This window comes from Etheostoma spectabile, chromosome 20, assembly GCF_008692095.1.
Source record: "Etheostoma spectabile isolate EspeVRDwgs_2016 chromosome 20, UIUC_Espe_1.0, whole genome shotgun sequence".
Classification (NCBI taxonomy): domain Eukaryota; kingdom Metazoa; phylum Chordata; class Actinopteri; order Perciformes; family Percidae; genus Etheostoma; species Etheostoma spectabile.
Window position 1 is genome coordinate 20,705,326 of NC_045752.1, and position 7,783 is coordinate 20,713,108.

The 7,783-nt window shown below is 39.2% G+C and overlaps 3 long non-coding RNA genes across 3 annotated transcripts in view; 1 reads left to right on the forward strand and 2 right to left on the reverse strand.

Moving 5' to 3' along the window:
* LOC116669868 (uncharacterized) overlaps positions 1–7,783 on the reverse strand; it is an 827,043-nt gene that overhangs the window by 101,643 nt on the left and 717,617 nt on the right. The window lies entirely within an intron of this gene.
* LOC116669850 (uncharacterized) overlaps positions 1,274–7,783 on the reverse strand; it is a 23,854-nt gene continuing 17,344 nt past the window's right edge. The window contains exons 3-4 of the long non-coding RNA XR_004326875.1: positions 6,631–6,639; positions 1,274–1,283 (exon numbers count right to left, since the gene is read on the reverse strand). This is a non-coding gene — a long non-coding RNA (uncharacterized LOC116669850). The remainder of the gene's footprint in view (positions 1,284–6,630; positions 6,640–7,783) is intronic.
* Positions 6,535–7,783, forward strand: part of LOC116669867 (uncharacterized) — a 2,592-nt gene continuing 1,343 nt past the window's right edge. Inside the window, exon 1 of the long non-coding RNA XR_004326892.1 lies at positions 6,535–6,604. This is a non-coding gene — a long non-coding RNA (uncharacterized LOC116669867). The remainder of the gene's footprint in view (positions 6,605–7,783) is intronic.

Below are 7,783 nucleotides of genomic sequence, written 5' to 3' on the forward strand. Positions count from 1 at the left end.
CATGTCATTTTGGGTAATTAAAAAGAACATTGATATAGGAAAACGGGTCGATTTGACCCAAAGTCAACATGAGGGTTAACGCATGCTTTTATTAGGTTCCAGGGGACGTCCAAGCGGATTGTCCACTTATTATTTCTTTAACTGAAGGAAAAGCTTAAGTCATCTTTCATGTGTTTAATTCCATCCGCTCTGCTCCCCAGCAGACACACCACGACCAGACTTTCCCCTTCCAAAGTCTCAGAGTGGAGACAAAGTGAGGCAGTGGGGGGAGCTGTACAGTAAGGTCAGGCAAACAGAGTGGCGGACAGCCATGGAGGCCAACAGAGAGAGCTCACTTAGAGACAGCAGTGAGACAAGCTCATCAATTATTCAGTTCAGCGCGAGGGTTTCCTGGAACGGGCAATGTGCAGCGCGGGCGGTCGGGGCTGTGTTTGGTGGAGGAAGACACTGCAGTGTACCTATTATCCCACCAACCACCACTACCGATGCCCAACACTATTAATATTAACTGAAACCATACAAATGACCAAACACACACTTTTATCCTCACTGAACAGCAACCTCCTTTAATCAAACACTTAACCATTGTGATGTTCTTTTGATTTTAAAGTTTATTTGTATCAGAAATATGAGTTTCGTTCAACCAAATTGCCCAAAAATAACATGGACGCATGGATGTACGTGATACTTTATCCACGGGTAAAATTGATGTTTAATGCAGCTGAACTTCGGGTGTTTTATTCAATTTTATTGCATGTGTATATGTTTTTTTTATTAAATGGTCTCAAAACCGCATCCTGACTAAACGTTGACATATGTCAGTGTGTGATCCACTCAACATCCTCTGATCTTAACTATAAGCCAAAATAAAATAATAATTTCAGCTTTTTTGTAACTCAAAAATCAAAAAAATTAAGATAAAATGTTAAAATAAAGCGACAAAAACCTCAAAGAACAAGTTCATGGTTGACGGGAAGACAAGACGAGAGTAAATGAAGCAAAGGGCCTGTTTATTTTTGCCCTATGTGCCATTTGTTTCTCCCGCAATCATTCATTTCACAAAAGCTACATTTTCAGATGAAATCATCAATGTTTGGCACAATGTGCCAGTGGAGGATGTTAAATTATTTAATTCACCTTTGTTTTTTTGTTTTTCTCTGAAATGTCATTCATGCAATTTTAAAATGTTTTTGTTTATAATGGATATCATGCGGCGCTGCAGTCCAGAACAAATGCTTCAGGAATGGGTTAGTGAGTCCCTGTTTAGGGACATGTGGTTTAACCTGGTTTTCAAGCCCAGGCTGTTTCACAACCCCCCCCCCCCCGATGTTAGCCTAAGTTTGTAACAAAGAAATGCTGGAGTGCAATGGCGTTTTTCCATTTCATGTGACATGGTCGACTTGCCTCTACTCGCCTTTTTCGGTTATCCATTATGGAAAAATTCATTTTTTTTCAGTCGAGGTTCCAAGCGAGCTGAGGCGTTACCAAAAGGTGGCGTGAAAACCTGCAGACTGCTGATTGGTCGGAGAGAATCGTCACTATTCACTGCGTCATCATTCCTAGCAGTAGACAGGGGTGTTCTGAATAAACCAGCCATTTTTTTTTTAAATAGTTTATCCAGCGGCGTAATTTTGCTGCCTCCAGCTTCTTTTAAAACTAAATTTGTCTTCCGTAAGTGTGTGTTCCAACTTGTGTAGGCTCCAGAGCAACCATTCCCCTGAAAACACTTGGACACAATAGATTATTTTTCTTTTAACCGTTGTGTTGTCCTTGGGCAAAATTTGACCCATTTTTTGTTTTTGTTTTTATATGTGAAATATGGTTTCTTTCAATCAAATGCCCAAAGAATAACATGGATGCATGTAACCTGGTATGGAACCCATAAATCATTCTTCGCGGGTAAAATTAATGATTACTTCCATTTATTTTTGGGTGTATAAAATGTTTGACTAAACTTTGACACATACCAGTCTGTGATCCACTCAACATCCTCGGATCTTAACTGTTAGTCGTATTAATTCATAACGTATGCCTTTTTTAAAGAAAAAAATGAGAAATGATTTCATAGAAATTAGTTTTATTGACCGTAAATTGAAAAAAATAAAAGGTTTTAAAAAAGAGCCGAAAAAAGTGAAGTTGCTATTTTGATCCGAAATGGCCAACAAATTCACGTTGACGGGAAGACAACTCAAGGGTTAAATCCGAGCCCTAGGTCGAGAAGCTCAGACTGGAGGGATGTCTTCACTCTTCCTGTTCCAGTGCGGATGAGAGCCGCTGCATTTGAATAGGCTGCAGTCTGCTATTGATCCGTGAGCGAGGCCAGAGAAAGTGCATTGCAGTAATCCAGTCTGCGAGAGACGCAGGCATGCATTAGCATTCTAGCATTCGACAGGGCAGGTTTTTTTTTGCCGTTGTCTTCTGGGCTGATGAAAGGCAGCTTTAGTCGAGACGGTGAAGTGTGCTGAGAAGTTCAGCTTATTAACCTGAGCGGATACTAACCAAGACAATGAATTCGGCCTTTGATATTTTGGGGACACAATTTGATAAGAAAATATACTCAGTTTTTATTGAGTTTGAGGCCACAATCTGTGTCTGATCTACAGAGACAGACCTAAAATGTACTTTAGCCACATTTCAACTTCACCTGAGAAAAACTAATAATCAAAGACAACGAGTGAAGTCTGTGGCGATGGACAGTTCAACGTGTGCGGGCACGCACGTTTTAAACAGCTCCAGAAAGAACTTAAATGTAGTATAACATTTCAGACTCACAGATTGGAATGCATTGATTTGACACACTTTTGTCAGAAGGAACATAATTATGGAGTAAGACTGCAGCGTAAAGTCCGTCTGCTCCTGCCTTGTTACTACAAACATCAACCCGCTTGGTCAGTGTCTCTCAACGTTAGATACCGATAAATCCGCCATCAGCGTCTGTATGTACCACACCGGGCAGAGCAGCAGCTCCAACGCGGCGCTGTAAGATGACGTAGTATGAAGAGAGTAGTATGAAAGACTGAAAATCCTTGTAAAGGCTGCTGGTTGGGTTGTGAATGGGTCAAACAACACAGGACGTCCACCTAGGAGACCGGGTCCACGCAATGGGAGTGAGAATGTGCTGAATATATACATAATGTATGCATGATACACAGTTATTGTGAATACATAAGACCATTGTTTTGCTTGTTTAGTGAAGTTAACCCCTCCTCTCAACAAAAAAGTGTGTGATCAACACAACATTATCTAGAGATATTCACTTTACAATGACGCACAGAGAAAAGCAGCACATCCTAATGTTTCAGAAACTATAAACATTGAATTTATTGATGGACTGTAAAAGGAAAAAGAATATTCTTAATCTTATTCTTAATCTTTACAACAGAAGATATTCAGTTATTATGGTCTTCTGTTGTTGAAACACAGGGTGAGTGGATATATATATGTGTGTGTGTGTGTGTGTGTGTGTGTGTGTGTGGGCGCGGATGTTTGGTTCTAAGAAGTAGTAACTGTTTGGAAATTTAATTTGGTCCTTCCTGCAATCTTTTGTTTCCAAGCATTTTGATTTTAGATTCCAGATCTCTAATTATCCCCTGTGCTTCTATTGTTTTCCTGTCTATGTAACTTATAATTTGACTTCCTATAAATGCCTTCGAGGCTTCCCATCTAAAAGTGGCCGTTGTCTGGGATGTGTTAAACTTAAAGTAAATTTATTTTTCCCACGTACTGCAGAAATGTTTTGTCCTTCATCCGTGTGTGTGTGTGTGTGTGTGTGTGTGTGTGTGTGTGTGTGGGGGCAGGAATCTGGGTCAGCCTGTTTTCTCTGGTTCAGCCAGCGGCATATTGGGGACGGCCCCCAACACGAGACACCGCCCAGCGTGCCGTCCCCTGCTTGGGGTTATACTATACAAACCCGCACAGGAGGGGGGTGGGAGGGAGGATCAGCTCCAAGGGGGCATGCTGGGAGACACAAGATATGGTCATGAAACTGAAAACACACTGGAACACACCATGTTTCTATAATGCATGGTAGAATGAACACACAAAACAGTCCCTCACTCAACATTAGGCTGCGCTGCTACAGAGTCCCATTCAGAGTCCATTAGACTTCTGCTTGCACTGTTTTTACACACGTTTGTCCAGTCAATGCTATTACGCTGTTTCCATTTGTATCTTTATGTTCTTTTTGTCAAAGACAAAATGCTCTCATTCAGTTTTTTTCTCATATTATCTGTCTCTGTTCAGAATATATATATATATATATATATATATATATATATATATATATATATATATATATATATACATACATACATATACACATATATACACATATATATATACACATATATATACATATATATATACATACACACACATACATACATACATACATACATACATACATACATACATACATATATACATACATACACACACACACACACACACACTGTATATCAATAAACCTTTAGCTATCCCGTATTAATCCAATCTTGTCGTCTTTACTGGTCTAGGCATGATGAACGGACATTTTATTTACGTATGTGCCTGCACATTGTGTCATTGACAATACAATTGAATTGGAAATTGAATTTCACCTTTTTGTGAGTATTACATTTTGTGTCGATACAATTTAGTCACGAAATAACAAGAAACATCCACTGATACCGTCAACATTTTCGCAGACAAAATGAACACTGATTGATTGTCACCCAATTATATGCAACCATGTGATGCACAATGAATTTGGGAAGAAGCCCCTTTTGATACATTGGCATAATCCAGACTTGGTGGCCGTCTTAAAAGTGATGTAACTTCAGACTTGTTGTTTTTTGAAGTGTTAAGTGTCCTGCAACAACAAAGTCAAGTCTGTTCAACTCTCACATTGTGTCTTTCCTTTTCCTCCGCTGCCTTCCCGTGCGGTCGGACATTTTGACACCCCCCCAATAGTCGCTGTTGATAAGTAATCAAAGCTAAGAAGCTAAAAAAATGGTATTTGATACAACCCTAACTGAGTGCCCCCCCCCCCAATGCCGGCTGGTGAGCACGGTACAAAAAAACTTTCAGGAAAACTGTTACACCCCAGCGCCACTTTTCTGTCTGTGTCTTCATTTCATTAATTCATTTAATCATGTCCCTTTAATGCATGTAACTAACCGAGCTCACAGCACGTGTCTTCCACATCACATCCCAATACGCTTGGACAATTATGTACAATGATTTCTTATTACTGATAATAATTTATCAATATCTTAAATGTGCAATATCTGCTAATCGACCAACACAACTTATTATTTATACTGTACTTATTTATGTTCATATTGTGCTTTGTTGACACTGCACTTCAGTAAAATGTGAACAATCCATTTGAAACCATCTTTTTAACCTAATCTCACTTTAACACTTAATCTCTTTACTTCTATTGTTTTTATTTATTTCTTCCTGTAGCTGTACACTTGTACACTTACTCCTTTCTTACTCTTATATTTGTACTTGGACAGCTGATACTAAATCATTGTTAAAACTTGGTAATATGAATGTGCTTATCAATTTTCATCCTTCTGGCCCAGTTTAATATGCAATTTAATATTATACAAGATATGCATCTCTTTTAGCTAAGGGGTCCTTGGTCTAAAACACTTTGAAGACCCCTGGTGTAGACGAAAACCGCTCTCTCGGTTTTGTTTTTTCTAGAAGTGCACCAACATAGTGAGTAATCTCTCCTCAGCCTTTACATCAGCAGAGACCGCCCACCTTTCTGCTGATTGTTTCATTAGTTTATAGCATCTCATAAGAAATACTCTGATGATTAACGTGTGATATGTAAATAAGTCATAAACCCTTCATTAAAAGGCGAGCCACCTTTGTTCCCCTTTATTGTTTCATTTAGAAAATCAGGATACGAGCAGCTGAATAAAAACAAGTCTTATTATTTAATTATACACTTCTAGAATATTACACTGGAATGGGCTGCTCGTAATACAATATCCCTAGCCAATTCTTATGCTTAAAACACAAACTATGAATACAGCTGATCTGCATAGGGAACCGTTCCAGCCCAGTCTCCAAGAACTACTTCACATCTATATTGGTCCATTCTGCCAATGCAGAAAAGTATTATGTTTTGTTTTGTCAAATTTAAAAATACTTACTCATGTATTACTTGTTTTTTTAATAGCTGTTTATTGAATTCTTTAACACAGTAACACATCTTTAACCCCCCCCCCAAAAAAAATAAAATAAAATAAAAAATAAAATAAAAATATTATTATATAGTATCTTGTTGGAAGTCCCAACTGGTACAACACAACTTGTCTGGACATCTCGCCGTGCCAACCATGTATGTAAAATCTGCTGTCAGCGTACTAATTGATGGCGCATTTTGTGTAGATTTGGACTTTTAAACGTTTTATTTGACTTTGTTTAAATGGCGAAGCGGAGAGGCCTCGTTCACCTGTTTGGAGCTGACTGGTGAATGTGACGGTGCTGGATACATGTGACCCTTTTTGTGGATCTACTGATTGGCGTGGACTACTTTTTTAACGTTTTAAGGTATGATTGCGCTTCGTATCTGCATTTGGAGAGGCATCTCATCAGACTGTGTGTCGAACACTGATTGTTCATGGATACAAGTGTATCCTGCAACCGTCTGTCAAAGACAACCATGCTGCGATTGGATTTCATGAGGGCGGATTGTTAAATTTGTACAATGTAATTTAAAATCTATGTTTAATTAGGATGTTTTTTTGTCCATATGTGCTTGTTCTGTGTTCCCCAAGTGGTAGAACAGGTCTCAGCTGCTACACTGAGTTGTTTTTTTTGCCCCCCCCCCCGGCTCGAATTTCAAACTCCGCTTATGTTCCACTATCGGTCACAGTTTTTTCTTCACAAACTGGTTTATAAAAAGGTTGCTATAAGTTGATAAGATTCCCTCTAAGTGTGTATTTAACATTTTCCAATTTTAAAAGATTCATTACCTCTTTCCCCAACGTTAGATGGGTTGGTGGGTGTTTTCAACTTCCAATTCCAATTTTCTTCATTGTGCCAACAGTGTCACAAAACATATGGCCTATTGTATTCACTATTTGAGTGTTGTGGCTGCATTTACCCCAAACACAATCAAAACCGGGTCTGGATTGAGTTGTATCTTAAGAACTTTAAACAGAGTTTGGAAAATATTAACCCAATAATTACATAGTCTTGGGCAGTTCCGGAACATATGTGCTAGAGAGGCTGGAGCTTGTCCACATTGGTCACATAGGGGGTCGACTGTAGGAAACATCTTGGACAACCGAAGCTTCAATATATATTGTCAGTGTAAAATGTTCAACTGTAACAGTCCATGTCTGTTATAAGAGAAATGGATGAATTCTTTGTTTTTTCCAGAAAGTATTATACTTAAGGTGGAAAGGGAGCATGTGTGTTAAGGGGATGTGACAGGAGGAGGACCCAAAAGCAAAGTCGAAGCAGGCGAGTGGCACTTCAACAAAAAGTCTTTATTGCAGTCCAAGAAAACACAAAGGCGGGCAAAGTCCAAAACATAGGTAATCCAAAAAACACAAAAAACTCCAAAACCAAAGGCAGAGCAGGGTAAGGCAATCACAAGGGGAAAGTCCAGGGGAGTACTCACAGAGAACAAAACGGAGGAACGGGAAAACTCGTAGAAACATGTAGTACACTGGCTTGAGGACAAAACTAATGTTGCAGCACTAGACAATGGGAACAAGGTAACGAGGTAATGGGGAACAGGTGAGACGTCAGGTGGATCACATTAGGGCGGGGC